At 35.6% G+C, this 16,797-nt stretch overlaps 1 long non-coding RNA gene across 5 annotated transcripts; it reads left to right on the top strand.

Annotated features, from left to right (window-relative positions):
- The first annotated feature begins 4,165 nt into the window (after positions 1-4,165).
- LOC110695534 lies at positions 4,166-9,896 on the top strand. Of its 5 annotated transcripts, XR_002506103.1 has the most exons (6): positions 4,166-4,641; positions 4,816-4,880; positions 7,025-7,373; positions 7,649-7,726; positions 7,841-7,906; positions 9,673-9,896. It is a non-coding gene; the product is annotated as an uncharacterized LOC110695534 (long non-coding RNA). The 5 variants fall into 5 exon arrangements; XR_002506105.1 differs by lacking the exon at positions 4,816-4,880 and having other exon boundaries at positions 4,170-4,641; positions 9,330-9,896; XR_002506104.1 differs by lacking the exon at positions 4,816-4,880 and having other exon boundaries at positions 4,170-4,641; positions 9,263-9,896.
- Positions 9,897-16,797: the final 6,901 nt, after the last annotated feature.

The following is a 16,797-nucleotide window of genomic DNA, read 5'->3' as shown; positions in this document are numbered from 1 at the left end:
CAGAAATTAAGACATTACATGCTCACTCATACAGTGCATGTTGTATCCAAGATAGATCCTCTCAAATATTTGTTCGAAAAAGCAACACTCAATGGCAGATTATTGAGGTGGATAGTCAACCTTGCTCAGTTTAACTTAAAATTTGTACCATAAAAGGCTATCAAAGGTTCTGCGGTTTCTGAATTCCTAGGTGATTTCCCACTAGAAGAAGTTGAGAAAGAAGAAGAAGAGTATGATTTCCCTGATAAAGATCTATTCATGACCAAAGATGATAGCTGGACGCTCTATTTCGATGGAGCTTAGAACAAAAAGGGTTGTGGTGTAGGAGTCTTGCTCGTATCACCCAACAAAGAACACATCCCGATTTCCATGAAGCTCGACTTTGATGTCACCAACAATGCTGCAGAATATGAAGCATGCATCTTAGGATTAGAAACAATTGTGGCCCTTGGAATTAAGAAGCTCAGAATCTACGACGACTCGTCACTGATCATCAACCAGATCTCCAAAAGATGGAAAGTTAGAAGTGAAAGTCTCACTACATATCAAGCTCATCTGAAAACTCTCACGGAGCAACTAGATGAAGTGGAATATACGTAGTTGGCTAGAGAATAAAATTAGTTTGCCGATGCGCTGGCTAAATTACCATCAATGGTGCGAATTTCAACATACAAAATTAGAATGCCCTTGACTATAGAAATAAGATATGAGTCGGCTTATGTTCATGCACCTAATGATGAACTAGAATCAAAAGAAGAAGATGAAGAGCCATGGTATCATATATCCTTAATTATGTAACGTAGGGAGAATACCCTCCCAACACTGATAAAAGGGCATGCTATGCTTTGAGGCTCTTGGCCTCACAATATGTGCTCATCAGGGGAGAAATCCACAAAAGGACCGCTCAAGGGAGAAATATCTTATGCATAGTGAAGACCGAAGCAAACAGAACCATGGAAAACCTTCACACCGGAATATGCGGAATGCATATGAATGCTAAAATGTTAGTCCAAAAGATTCAACGACAAGGTTATTATTGGACTTCCATGGAGAGAGACTGTCACGAATATGTAAAAAGTTGTATGAAGTGTCAAGTCTACGCAAATTTGCAACACGTTCCACCTTCACTTCTGTACACTTATACTTCTCCACGACCTTTCTCTACTTGGAGAATTGACATCATTTGGAAGATAACACCACCAGGACAAGGAGGACATGATTTCATCCTTGTAGCAATCGACTACTTAACCAAATGGGTCGATGCAGCTTCATATGCAAAACTTGCATAAAAACATGTAGCTCAATTCATCGAAAAAAACATCATATGCCGCTATGGTGTACCGCACAAAATTATCAGTGATAATGGGACGCATTTCCAAGCCGAGTGCGCAAAATTATTACAAAAATACCATAACAAACATCATAGATCGTCACCCTATAGACCACAAACAAATGGTGCGGTTGAATCGGCCAATAAGAATGTTAAAACTATCATAAAAAAGATGATGGAAAATTACAAAGATTGGCCGAGCAAGCTACATTTTTCTCTCTGGGGTTATTGAACTTCTATCCATACATCCTCGGGGGCTACCCCTTTCTCTTTGGTCTATGGATTTGAAGTTGTACAACCAATAGAGCTCGAAATACCTTCTCTACGAATCCCGTTGGAAAGTCAACTAGATGAAGTCGACCAAGAAAATCAAACAGTAGCGGCCACCGTGCCACGTCATCAGCCACCGCACCATGTCAACATCCACCGCGACATGCCATGTTTCACCGTGGCACGGTAGATTATTGCAGCAAAAATAATGTCGCGCCACTCTAGTCTCCAATGCGCCACGGCAGCTTATGCCGTGATACGGCAAGAAATGCCGCGTGAAGGCAGAAATTGCCTCGACACAGCGAATTTTTCAGTAACACGACATTTTTCCAGGATTTTTTATTTTTCTTTAAATTTTTTTGTTCGATTCTTCCATTGCATCGGACTTCTTGACTCGGATTAAAAAAAAAAGTCATTGTAATTTTAATTTAAGGCAAAAGTAAATATGTTATTATTATTAAAATAAGTGTGACTACAATTACTGGCATCATGCGCCTTATTTAAAAATTAAAATTTAAATCATATAAGCAAAGCAATATTGGTCTAATCCTTCTTCACTTTTGAAACTTCATTCTTCTTCTCTACTAGGTCGGCTTTCACCATAAGTGTGTCTTTTGTAGCCTGAACTGTCACATCTCTAGTTGAACTCTCACCCCTTTCACCTTTCTTATAGTTCTTGGGTTGCCTCTCCCTATAAACCATTTTTTATTTACCCTTTCCTTTTATATAATTTTTCTTCTTAGGCCTTATAGGTGTCTTAAATTCAATTCCTTATGTTCTCTGACCTAGACGATCTTTAGAAGGTGTCTTCTTACTTCCAAGACGTCCCTTCACATCAAAGTTGCGCGAGCCGACTCGATCCCTTTTACTTCAAGGATTCAACCATGCCTTGTATGCACTAGAAAAGGGAGGAGGAGCTTGGTTACTCGATCCCTTCACATCAAACTTGTGAACATTACTTTCATGCAATGATACTTCACGAGGACCATCATTATAGCGTGGAACTACTTGTTCAAGTCCATATTGTTGTATCAATCGGGAAGGGCAATAAAAAGTCAACTTTGAAATACTAGGAACGCGACAATACGGAGTATCATTTGTCCCAACCATCCTAGTAAGCCTCTACCAAGAAACCACCTACCGAATGGAAAATTCTCTCTTTGCAAAGAACACCTTCCAATCGTCATATGACATGTTTGTAGAGTAATTTATCTTCTTAAGGACTAGATCATTGGGACCATATTTTTCAATATCATTGGGGGCTTCGAAAAGTTCCAAATGCTCCATCAACCAAAAAAAAAAAACAAAAAACAAAAAAAAAGCGCACAGGAGCACTGTTACATGGCAGCCAGTACTGTGTCGCGGCAAACATTAGAGTGACACGATGCCAGCCCACGTGTCATGGCAGTGAAATCGATTGCGTTTTTACCTGCAACAGTACTAGAGAGCCCTTCCTTATGGCTTTCTGGTCACATTTTGCTTCGTCGAGACCACGCAAAGTTTCTCCAAGGCAAGTAGGCATGGGAGATCTTCCAGATTAAACATGTTCAAGCACAGACGCTAAACAAGCATGCCCTACTCTACCGTTTGCAAATAAAAGCTTGCTAAACATGCAAAAAATATAAGCCTTTCTATGGTATACATGATATGACTCATAGACAGGACGATTAAAATATAAATTTACAAGCTTTTCTAGATATACTTCTTTACCACACACAATTTTATTTAAATCTTGATCTGTCTGATTGAGATTGCGTTCAAAATCTTGGTAATAATGATCGAGGGTTAGATAGGTCGTTAAACTACTACCCTAATCAAATTAATCATTTATGTTCCTAAACTACCCTAATACAAGTATAGGGGTATGTAAAGGGTCGAACCACTAAGGAAGCTCACTTGTCCAACATCAATATCACTAATGCAAGAGTAAAAAGGGGAATGTTATTGTTGGTTTTTGGATAAAAAGCACTAAAACTACAAACAAGCGAAGATAAAGATGATTACAATCTAGAGAGAACGACGCTAGGGGTACAGGGTGTCAATCATGATTAGAAAGAGGGGAACAATAATGGTTATCATGATGAACATGCAAAAGAACACAAGATTCTACCTAAATAATTCATTCTCATGCAATAGTCTAGGCAACTCAATGAAAAAGGTCTATACTAATTAGAATCATTCTCATGCATCCTATTAGCTATAATCAAATCAAAAGAATAAAGAAGCGCAATCCATAAAAACTCCACTTTGATAACTCATTCTCATGCAATCATTAAAATAGAGATGATCTTAATCTAGTTCAAATCACTTTCATGCATTTAAACTTGAAAACATCAAATAAAGTGCCACAATAATCTCATGCTATCAAAAATCATGTCTTTCATCAATTTCTAGCATGAGTTCAATCCAACCATCATCATTCATCCAATATCAACAAATATTTTCCACCTCCATCCCCTAGCTAATAAATTACCCTAGAGAAGATACTACAAATCCATTGGTTTTTGGACACTATTGGTTCGACGCTGTGTATGGAGTGTCCACGTAAAAATAAATTCCCGCTTATTTTCGACGCTTTTATGTGTCGAATCAGTTATTGACAAGAAAAAGCGTCGACAAATTTGTATGATTTGCACGTGACTCAAGGCAACCCAAGGAAAATTAAAAAGAAAATAAAAAAAACAAATGTAAAAAACCGGCTTATACCCACGAATATACCCTAAGTACTCTCTCTCTCTCTCTCTCTCTCTCTCTCTAACTCTTACATCTCAGCACCTCAACACAAACTCCTTCGTCACCGAAATCCTCTTCTTCGATCCCTCAATTTCTGGATTTTCTCTCCTCTTCTCATGGTGCTCGAGGTTTCGATTTCAAAATTAGGGTTTTCAATTTTTACTGACATTCTATTATTCCCCTTTTTTATTGGAATTTTCAGGCAACTATAATCTGCATCGTCAATTCGGAGTGGATTCGTAATAGTGATTCCTCGCCCTCCAGCTCATTCTGATGTTGTTAATCTCATCTACGGCGCTAAAACTCAGGTTTTCTTTCTCTCTCTTCACTTCTTTTAAACCCTAATTTACAATTTGGGGGTTGAATTTGTTATCAATGGTGATTTTTTTTTTAAAATTTTTTAAATTTTTTTTCTATGAATTTGGTAGTTAATTGTGGATATTACTTGATGGGTTTTGATGTTATTGATTGATTTCGTGTAGTCTAATCCGGAGAAGGTAACCGTGTTTTTGGTCACTCCCACCAAAAATATTGGCTTGTATGCACGGTTAGTTTCGTTTGATATATCGTGAATGATTAACATAAATCTTGATTATGCATGTTATTGAACCTGTTGTTGTGAATGCATGATTAGAAAACAAAGAAGTTATATTGAGTTGTTGTGAAATTACATTGAATTTTTAGTTATTGTGTGGTAGAAAGCCATTGTATTTAAATCTAGGGTTTGACTGTATGGCGTGTTGGGTGTAGGGGATTTAGTGAGCGTTTTAGCTTACTTACGCTTCAATTATTTCAGGTTTTGGTCTAACTAAGAATCTCAGTTGTTGCAGAATTTCATTCGGTTTGTTTTACTACTCAAATATACCTTTTTCATTTTCTGGGTTGGGCGTCACGCTATGAACTCAGAAGTTGCGTTAATTGGGTTTCAAATTCATAGGATTTCACCAATTGGGTAGAATAAAAATACAATACAATTTTACATGATTGTTTACATTTAGAGATATACCGTATATAATAGAACAAATGGAGTATTAAAGTGGTGAGTAATTGGTTTTAGATATCTGAGAAAACAAAGAAGTTGCATACATTTCACCATTCCAGCTTTTATCACAATTTTATTTATTTATTATTAACTTGGACTAATCAATCATTTGATGTTGCAGAAGAAAAAAAACGATGAGCTTTCAAAGCTTTATAAGTTTGCATTAAGTTATTATCATTGTTATCTGAATTCTGAACCAGCTTTGATCGTATTACTTTGGTTAAAATACACATACAATAATTATAAGTTAGTTTCAATTTTCATCGAAATTAGTTAAGATACTAAGCTAAATATCTAAAAATTCTCATAAAAGATGTGTAAGCATTCCTATTTTAGCAAGGTGATGAATTGCTTGATTTTATTGTGTAGTTGAGATGGCTAGGCACACTTGAGCTTTATTACCTTAAGGTTTAATCTTACGAGCTCAGTAAAATAAGAAGTCAAAATGACACTGTAGCAGAAGTGGCCCCTATGATGAAGAAGAAATTTAGTCTTAAATAGAGAGTAAGAAGACCCCGGGATTGAACAGACAAGCTTGCTGAGTCTAAAATAGTACTAATTATCCTCTCTAAAGAAATTCATCATCAATGAAGTCTGCTGCATTTACATTTAGAAAACCATACTCTGCTATACCTGGTTGGGAATTTTATTGTGAAAGGAATGATTAATTTTGTTAGATACTTAGACAATTTGTTATATATTTAGACTATCCATATTGCTTGATTGCTTGCTACATTGCATCTCTATAAATGTGCTAGTGTACTTGAATGACTGATTAGGTCATTTAAACATGATTTAGTGTGATATATGGTGCCTCTTGATAAAACTTGTGGACTAGAATTTGCATCCACAAATAATTTTATTGAAATAATAGAATGTGGTAGCGAAATTGATCTTTCATTCGTAGGAAAGAGTGACATGGCTGTAGGAAAAGTGCCCCTATGACTGTAGTTTGTCCTATTACTTCATTATGTTAACTGTTTTATATACCTCTTTTATTGTTTTCCTCTATTTCCCCTCTACAAACTCCTGTATGCCTAATGCTTGACCATCATTTTGCTTTCACCAGGACAAGCTTAATGCTTGACCATTATTTTGCTTTCTGATTTCCTCTATTTGTTTGTGTCTCTCCTTTCTACCATTCTATGGCTACTAAACAGACCAGGCTTTAGAAGCTTTGCAATCAAGTGCTTCCCCAATCCCCATTGATCTATCTTTCTAAGTTACAAAAGATGCTATTGAAAGTTTGAAACTATGACTAGATGATTTTCTTAAAACATCTCCTTCTAGTGGTTTCCATAATGGTTAATATGGAAGATTTTCTATAGTTAGGGATGACTGTTTGTGATATACTAAGTGAGACATAATGAAGTTTTATGCCAGTGATGAATTACTACTATTTCGAGTAAAATTTCTGGGATGAATTTGATAGAATGGTCTGGGTCATTGTTGTGGTAAATTTTGGCTGGAGTCGTATGCCATTTTATATTGTTAATTTTTCATGAGTATCTTTTTAGAAGTACTAACTGGTAACCATATCAATCTCACTCCCATACATATACCTTGTGCTTGCTTATTTATGCTGCTGTAATCGAGTATATATGGAATTTTTTCATCTCATAAAGTTATTCCCTTATTTATTCCTACAGTGTTTGTATGGAGGGGCACCCAAAGTCCCACAATTGAAGGAGTTAGATAGAGGAGTAGATATTGTGGTAGCTACACCTGGTCGTTTGAATGATATACTAGAGATAGAGAATTAGCTTGAATCAGGTCTCCTATTTGGTGCTTGATGAGGCAGATCGGATGCTTGTCATGGGTTTTGAGCCAAAAAATAGAAAAATTGTGAAGGAGGTTCCCACTCGTCGCCAAACACTGATGTATAATGCAACATGGCCTAAAGAGGTCCAAAAGATTACAGCTGATCTATTGTCAAATGCTGTCCAAGTTAATATTTGTAACACAGATGAACTTGTTGCAAACAAGTCTATCACTCAGGTAAATGCCAACCTTTTTTTTTCTTATTAAAGCAATTTAAATAGGTAACTAGCTGTTGGCATTTAATTACTTGTTTCCATTGTGTGCTTAATTGTTTTCCAACAATGCTTAATTCTCTTTATTGAGGAGCTTTGGACCCTACTTTTTCCTTGGATCAAATGGAGCAAAATTTTTTTAAGGTCAAAGAACAAGTTGTTAGCCGCATTCTATCGTTGGTCGGCTGGTATAACAGACAATTTTCTTAAAAAGATTTGATTGTTTTTAATGCTATGCAGGGATTTGGAGGCTTTGGCTACAAAATGTGAGCTTAAGGAGGAAGAGAGAGGTTTCTGTATAGTGGTATACTGCTATAGGTATATATTCTCTAAAGTCTAAAAAGTTAATGGCTTTTTTTTCCTCTTTGGTTTGCACGTCTGAGCATTTTGTCAAAATTTGAACTTTTTTGTTTTTCTCCCTCTTGGAAGCAGATTAAGAAACCATAATTGTGGCTTTCGACGACTAGACGTGAAACGTGAATAGTCAAGAAGAAAAAGGTACTTTACCATCCTCTCTTTTTTATTTTAGCTCTGCGTATTCACCTATTATTAATGTTATCTTGGACCAAAAGGCTTATGGCTTATGAATTTTTTAGGGGGTTTATAATTAAATTAATATTGGCTCCATCTTGTTGCCATAGCTTAAGCCGAGTGCAGTGCCTTTAGTTTCTAAGATTTGGACTGAGGTAAGCAGAGGAACCCATGCTTGCCTCGGCTCATTATCTACGTTACCCTTAAACTGAATACTAAGCTAAAATCCAGAACTGAATCCAACTATGAATTTTAGAACTGAATTCGGAGCTGAATTTCAGAGCTGAATTCGGAGCTGAATTTCAGAGCTGAATTCAGAGCTGAATTTCGGAGCTGAATTTCAGAGATGAATTCAGAGCTGAATTTCAGAGATGAATTCAGAGCTGAATTCAGAGCTGAATTTAAGAGCTGAATTCCAGAGCTGAATTCAGATCTGAATTCAGAGCTGAATTTCAAATCTGAAGTTCAGGACTGAATTTCAGGTCTGAAAATCAGATTTGATATATTTATACTTAAGTCGTTGCTTAGCAGACTAATCTGATTTCAATATGTGTTTGGTTTTTCATACAATCAAGTTCACTCTTGAGTTCTTGTATGCTTAAAGCTTATTTACAATTTGTGAATGAAATGACTATTTTAAGTTGTTAATAATCTGATAGGATTATTGTGCTTCAAATGCATCTGAATGCACACAAATTATATCTGATGTGTTAGTATCAATCATTCCGGTATTAATTCAATTCATGTTGTTAATCAAATTGGTAAAATTTTGGTTCTATCTGATGGGTTTTTGAATCTAGTTGATCTGCAATTGTTACAGCCCGTGAAAAAGTTAGGGATTCTAAAGGGTGTTAATGTTGTTGCTAGAAGGGTGTTAATGTTGTTGCTAGAAGGGTTTGTAGTACTGAATCTGAAAATTCTAATTGGATCAATTAATAGGGAGTTAGTAGTAGTGGTAGTAGTGTAGGTGGGAGGCTTATGAAAAATATAGGTGGCGGGGTTAGATCGAATGGGGCGAGGGTTAAGGAATTGAATTCAGTTCTAGGGGAGTGGATAATGATGGTGCCTACCTTTTTGTGGTGGCAATGGGGAAGAAAGTGGTGTTCATTGAGCTGAATTCAGGCAGTAGTAAGCATGATCGAGAGGTCGATGGGAAACGTGGGTTGTTCGTGGTTTTGAAGGAAATGTCGTGTATTGATGGTGTGAAGAGTATGGCTTGGCTTGATGATTAATTGATTTTAGGGACTGATAATGCTTATAGTTTGATGTCCTGTATTACAGGACATGTTGATTTGATATTTTTACAGGCTGTAACAATTGCAGATCCATGAAGATTAATTGCTGAGTTGGTGGTACCCTGGTATTTGGTAATTCTGGTATTTGATTGCAGATCAACCAGATACAAAAACCCATCTGGTAATTCTGGTATTTACAATTCATGTTGTTCTGCCTGACACGGCTGCTATTCCTTGTCTCAAATTGTTGTCAAAAGATAAGAAGGTGCTTCTACTAGTTGATAATGCGGCATTGTAGTGGATAATCATGGACAGCCTGTTGGTGGTACCCTGGTATTTGGTTGTTGTGCTCCTCGTTCGATTGCTGAGTTGTCTTCATATGTGGTGATTGCTAGTAATGGAAAGATGGAATTATAAGCTTGTGTGTGTGTGTATGTGTGTGTGTATAAGCCTATATTGTGTAATGTACTAATTTATACTTTGTATTTTTTTTTTAAGATTGGAAAAGGCAATGTAGGTGCAACAACAGAATAGACCGGGACACTTGAGCATCAAAACAAGCAACTACATCATCTATAACGCCATCATCTATCTATTTTGGTTATTAGTCTTAATTATATTAGTGATGTATTAATTTAGGGACAAGCTACTATAATATGACTTTTTAAAAAAAATAATTAATTGTGTTGATATTTTCGTTTAAAATTTGGTAATTTAATCAACTACGTACTCTTATTATTGTTGATTAATTATTGATTGTTTTTTATCTGATCTAGTTATAAGAATATTTGTTTACTTTAATTTAAATGTTATTAATTTAATTTGTGATAAATTTAAATAACTATAATGTCTGTATGATGGTAATAACTTAATAAAAGGAAAAAAAAATAATAAAAAAAGCTTAAAAAAATTCTAGACGCTTTTTGATGTCTACATATTTTGCATATTTTCACATTTCAAAAGTTCCCGCCATACCATAGGTTGACACGAATAAACGCAAGACAAAAAAGCGTCGCTAAATTTGAGTATGTGGACATGTAAAAGCGTCGCTAAAAAACTAAACAAAGTTCGGAAAATGTGCGAAATTAGTATTTTCCGACACTTCGTATATTAGTTTAGACACAAAAAAGCGTCGAAATTCTCGACGCTTTTCTGTGTCCCTAAAAATTCTCGACTCACGGATTTTCGACGCTTTTTAGTAGCGGCGAGAAATTTTTTTTGACGCTTTTTAACGTCGAAAAAAGACCTAAAACGCGTCCAAAAAACACGCTTTTTGTGGTAGTGATTAATAACAATGAAAACAATAACAACTAGATAAACTAAATAGATGAATTAAAATAATCAAATATAAAGCTAAAAGAAGGGATTATAGATTACTAAAGATGAACTTGATTAAAGATGAAAACTTGAAAATATTGCTTGATTGAAGATTAAATTAAACTTGACCAAAAGTTGAATACAATGAAGAAAATTGAGCAATAATCTACTTTCTCTCTCTAAAAATTATCTAATCTAACTCTAACAGAGATAAACTCCCCTAAAACTAATTAAGAAAAAAGCATAATAGATTTTGTCCTCTAATTACCCTAAAAAATGAGTACTTATACTAAGCTAATAAAAAAAATTAAAATAAAGATAAATAAATAAATAAAAAGAGGAAACAATAAAGAATTATAGAAAGAAAGTAAAAGATAAAGGAAAAAGAGTAATTAAAATAAAACGAAAAGGAAAACAAAAACAAAAACAAAAACAAAAACAAAAACCCATTAAAAAAAACATCAGACCCCCCACCCCCCCCCCCCCCCCCCCCCCCCCCCCATTTCCTCTTCTATTTTCGGTGGCTGCTTTGATGAGGTTTTAATCTTCTATTTCCCATCTCACCATATTCAATCATCAATCATCATCATTAAATCAACAGCGTTCATCACCATCGCCTTTCATTAAACATCAATCAAGACCGTTCGATCTTCAAAACAACCACGTGAGAAGCTCGTGAGGTGGTTCAATCGAACCAATGGTGTGTTCGACCGACCTACGGGGTTGGTTTGGTCGATCCATGGGTGTGTTTGACCACACCTAATCAAATAAGAAAAGTTCAAAAGTTTCTGATTGAATTTGCACTTTTACTTCGACCGAACTCTTCAACGATTGCCCGAACTCGATTAATTTGCCATTTGCTCTGATTTTTTGGCAGAAATAGCGGAATCGGGGTGAGTAATTGCGGTGGACTGGTGGCAGCAAGGGGTTCTGGTTGTTGGGTGCATGACTTGGTGGGTGATAGTGGTTGTTGTTGTTGCGTGAAGAGGGAGCAGGGGAAAGATTGGGAATTGGCGAAGGGTGAGCAGCAGGTGGATGATTGGTGTGGGCTGGTGGTTACGCGAAGATGCGGGTGGTGAGTTGGTGGTCAGGTGCGGTTAATTGCGGATTGGGTGGTGTTGTGAGGGTGAGTGGAATTAGTGGGTGATGGTAGTTTAGGTGCGTAGCTGCAATGGTTGCTATGGTTTGGTTTAGGTGGCTGAAGGTGAATTGGTGGCTGATATGGGGTTATTGGTGGGCTGCTAGTGCGAATTGGTGAAGGGGAATTTGCTGGTGGCTGCAGCATTGTTGCTGTTTTGGTGTGGTGAAGGATAAGAAAGATTAGAGGGGGAGAGAGTGGTGTAGGATAGGAGGTGGCAGCAGTCAGCAGCTAGCAAAGAAATGTGTACACTTTGACTCGTCCCCGCGCTCTGAACTCACTTGACATGAAACCCAAACACCTACACACAAAACCGAGATAAGAATTGGGACAAAGAATAAATAAAATAAATAAAATAGAAATAAATAAACTATAATAAAAATAAGATAAATAAAACTAAAACTAACAAAAATTAAACAAAAACTATACAAGCGAATAAAACTATAAAATAGACTCAAAACTAATTAAAATAAATAAAAGTAAATTAGAATATTTTCAAGGAAAAATAAAGAAGGAAATATAACAAATCAAAAGCAAATAAAATACGAAAATAAACTAATTCTAATAAAAACTACGAAAAGAACTAAAACACGACAAAATTACCAAATAAACAAGAAATGTTATTAAAGAGAAAACAAGAGAATGAAAGGGAAAATAAGATAAAATAAACACGAAAATGACTCTAAAACTACTTCCTAAGAGTGACATACATCTCACTCGTCATATTTTGTTTTACTATTATATAACACGAACTAAAAACTTAAAATATAAACATAGAAAATAAGAGAATTTAAATAAATTAAGAAAATAAGCTAAAAACTACTAAAAACTACTGAAATACATAAAATAAAGATCAAATAAGGAAAATAAGAAAAATGAGAGAAATAAAGCGTAAAACTAGGGAAATTATTAGAAACTAACTAAACCGGAAAATAAGCATAAAAATACACTAAAAGTGACATAAAAGTCACTTATCAAACTCCCCAAAGCTATACTCTTGCTCGTCCTCGAGCAAATTAAAATGAAACACGAGAGAAGGAAAGTGGATTATTCAAGCAAAGATAAGACACTAAAGGAGATAAGAATGTACACTAACTCACTTTCGTAGGAATCACAGTCAATTTTAGCAACCAAAGACAAGCCCTTTAAACCCCAAGATCGCCCTAGAGGACGAGTGTGCTCTCGTGGTAGTTTCCTAAAAGCTTAACCCACAACTCTAGAAAAAAAACAAAACAAACACAAAAAGAAAAAGAAAAGCAAACACAAAATGCAAACACAATCATGACCAACATAACATGGCAAGGTTTAGAAAAACCAATCAAGCTCAAGGTCGGAAAATACTCCATTTGGACTCAAAAAGAAGAGACATGCACCAAAAAATTCTCACCTTTCTCAATTCAATGAGGGAAAACACGTTCTAAGATGCTCATGGTTGAAACAGACAACCCTAAGCTAAGCATAGAGAACTAGAGAATTCATTGTCCACCCTAGCCCCAACCAAGACGGTCCACGTTCTCTCCACTATCTTCAAATCATCCCTTAGTTAGCTCCTCAAGATAACTCGAGGGAACCGGAAAAAGAAATTTTTATGTGGAATCATAAGGTCATCCCGACATCTCAACTATGCATACTCTCTCCATAGGGTTGAAATTTATCTCCCTCCACCGGTCTTTCACCTCACCCCTCTAAAGTCAAAGGGTCTTTATTAAGGTTGTAACGTAAGGCTAAGGGTCAAGGCGGGGCAAAAATTTGAAAATTTTGGTGATATTTCTTAAGTGAAGCAAAAGAGGGGCCCTCTCTAAAAAACAAACTTAAGAAGTCACCAAACATCAAACAAAAATACCAATATGCCATCTCCCCCAAGCTTACTCAACACCAACACTCAATATAACAAAAACGAAGTAACACTGTCCCCAAGTTTGAACGAAGCATTGTCCTCAATGGTTAAACTAGGGAAGAAAACGAAACCAAACTTTTTTTTATCTCTTATTTGTTGTCCTTGCCTTTTTTTAACTATGGACGGCTTTTTCTTGGATGCGACTGCTTTATTACACACAATATATACAATTTACTTTCTTGCTTGGTCCAAAGAGCTTAAGAATTTCTCATCTTCATTACAACACAAAACAACCTCTCAAACAAAAATGCTTCACAAAACTAAGGGTTAGGGAAACGAAAGATCATAAGGCTTGTAATGTGGCTCATAATCGAGAAAGGGAATAGGCTCAAAGGGTTAGCAAGAGGAGAAAATGCAAAATAAAAACAAAATATATAACAAAACAAAAAGAAGATAAAGAAAAATGAGAAAAAGGTGCCATTTTCTTCCCCTAGAGTTGCTTGGTAACGATCTCGGGAGCTAGAGGACAACACAAGGATTAAGATACGCATAGTAAAGGATCCTAAATGCCGCTTAACAAGATTGATGAAGGCTTGAACAATATTAGACCTCACAAGTGATGGGAAGTAAGGAAATACCAACTAAAGGAAATCCTATCCACTATAGAGAGCAACACCATCTTACCACTTTCCCATGAACTAGGGGTTCAAACGTCCTCAAAAGTTCTAAACCGTGCTATACCTTAGCTTAAAATTTTCCTAACTCAACCCTAAGCACTCTCAAACCGTGTAATCCCTCATCAACTAGGAAGACAAGCATTCAGTGACATATCATGAAAAGCACACAAATCCAAATGAAAGAGAAAATTCCAAATCAAAATCAATTCAACTTGTCATAGTCATGTTTGTCACACAAAAGGGAAAACAAAACAAAAGAAAGAGGAAGAAATAAAAAAGGTTCAAAAACGAGGCATATAATCCAAGTAAATCCCAATCGTCATACAAGTGATCGTTTGATAACAACATCAACGATCCCAGGTTTCATAAAACCAAAAGCAAACATCCTCGAACCATCCAACTTCTTGCTAAACTAGTCCTAAACTAAGCACTCAAAGAAGAAGTAAAAGAGTAAAATAAGAAAGGTCTCACCGGGAGGTTAGCTTAAAAGAATAAAGTAGTATAAAATAGAATTTACCAAATGTTAATCCGCTCCATGTTTTCAAATAGAAACCTACAAGGAAAGACAAGACACAAAAGAAAACATTAAAAGATAACAAAGAAAGACAAAAAAATGAAAAAGAAAGGAGGGGAATAAAAAGGGTTAAGAATCCTCTAGGTTGCCTCCCGGGAAGCGCTTGTTTATGGTCTCTAGCTTGACCCTTCAACTCATTCAAGGTGGATCAAAGAACATCACCCTCATCAACTTGAGGATTTAATCATAGATGCCCCCAAACTTGAGAACTAGCACTCCTTGAGGTCTCACATCACCACAAGGGATAGGAGAGAACGAATCAAGAGCGGCGAAGAGTAAGTAGCAGGTGGCTGATTGGTGTGGGCTGGTGGTTGCGCGAAGATGCGGGTGGTGAGCTTGTGGTCAAGTGCGGTTAATTGCGAATTGGGTGGTGTTGTGAGGGTGAGTGGAATTGGTGGGTGATGGTGGTTCAGGTGCGTGGCTGATGTGGTTGCTATGGTTTGGTTTGGGTGGCTGAAGGTGAATTGGTTGCAGATTTGGGGTTATTGGTCGGCTGCTAGTGCGAATTGGTGAAGGGGAAATAGCTGGTGGCTGCACCAGTGTTGTTGTTTTGGTGTGGTGAAGGGTAAGAAAGATTAGAGGGGAGAGAGTGGTGTAGGATAAGAGGTGGCAGCAGTCAGCAGCTAGCAAAGAAATGTGTACACTTTGACTCGTCCCCGCGCTTCAAACTCACTTGACATAAAACCCGAACACCTACACACAAAATCAAGATAAGAATTTGGATAAAGAATAAAATAAAATAAATAAAATAGAAATAAATAAACTATAATAAAAATAAGATAAATAAAACTAAAACTAATAAAAATTAAACAAAAACTATACAAGCGAATAAAACTATGAAATAAACTTAAAACTATAAAAGTAAATTAGAATACTTTCAAGGAAAAATAAAGAACGAAATATAACAAATAAAAAGCAAATAAAATCGGAAAATAAACTAATTCTAATAAAAATACGAAAAAAACTAAAACACGAAAAAATTACCAAATAAACAAGAAATGTTATTAAAGAGAAAACAAGAGAAAGAAAGGGAAAATAAGATAAAATAAACACGAAAATGACTCTAAAACTACTTCCTAAGAGTGACATAATGTCACTCATCATATTTTGTTTTAGTATTATATAACAAGAACTAAAAACTTAAAATATAAACATAGAAAATAAGAGAATGTAAATAAATTAAGAAAAAACTATTAAAAACTACTGAAATACATAAAATAAAGATCAAATAAGGAAAATAAGAAAAAGAGAGAAATAAAGCGTAAAACTAGGGAAATTATTAGAAATTAAACTTGAAAATAAGCCAAAAAATACCTTAAAAGTGACATAAAAGTCACTTATCAAATAATATTTACGCAGGGTAGGCATTGCATGAGATTTCTAGTAGGAAAGCCAAAGATATCACTAAATTCCTTCGGCAGAGGACATATTTCATCATAATAAAACTTGAAACAATGAGTTTCTGGACTCAAATAATCTAAGGCTGCCCTCAGAAAATCATGTTCAATGGCTACATGCCTTAATGCTAATAAGCCTCTGACATTAAACAATTCTAGCACTTTTTTGTATGCATTAGTCAAAGAATATGACTTGTCACGTGATGTATTATCAAAATTCTAAGACATTGTTATTGAAATATGAAATCTTTACTATTTTATGTTTCGTAAGTATGCATATCACGAATAAACTCGTCGTAATTTATAGCCAAAAACGCTTAGAAACACGAAAAAATCTATCCAGTTGCAGTATATGCGCACCGTGATACGGGAAATCCCAACGTGTCACAGGACAAAGTGTCGTGACACGACAACTTTTGCTGTGACACATTATATCCTGCCGTGTCACGGCGCTCATGCATTTTTATATTTCTATCCTTGACCTATTTTTATCCGGATTTTTATTGTTTTTCCTTCACCGTGTATCTTCCAATCTCATTTTCTGAAAGTTTTATTCCTAATAAAATTCTCCCTTTAATTTCATTTTTAGTTTTATTTTTATTTTTTATCTTTATTTTTATCTTTATTTTTATTTATATTTTCTTTTTCTTTTGGGGGAGTTGTAAAATTTGTCCCATTTTTAT

The sequence above is a fragment of the Chenopodium quinoa genome, unplaced genomic scaffold, assembly GCF_001683475.1.
Source record: "Chenopodium quinoa cultivar QQ74 unplaced genomic scaffold, ASM168347v1, whole genome shotgun sequence".
NCBI classification, from domain to species: Eukaryota; Viridiplantae; Streptophyta; class Magnoliopsida; order Caryophyllales; family Amaranthaceae; genus Chenopodium; species Chenopodium quinoa.
Note: the sequence above shows the minus strand (reverse complement) of the source record. Positions and strands in the feature narration are given on the sequence as shown.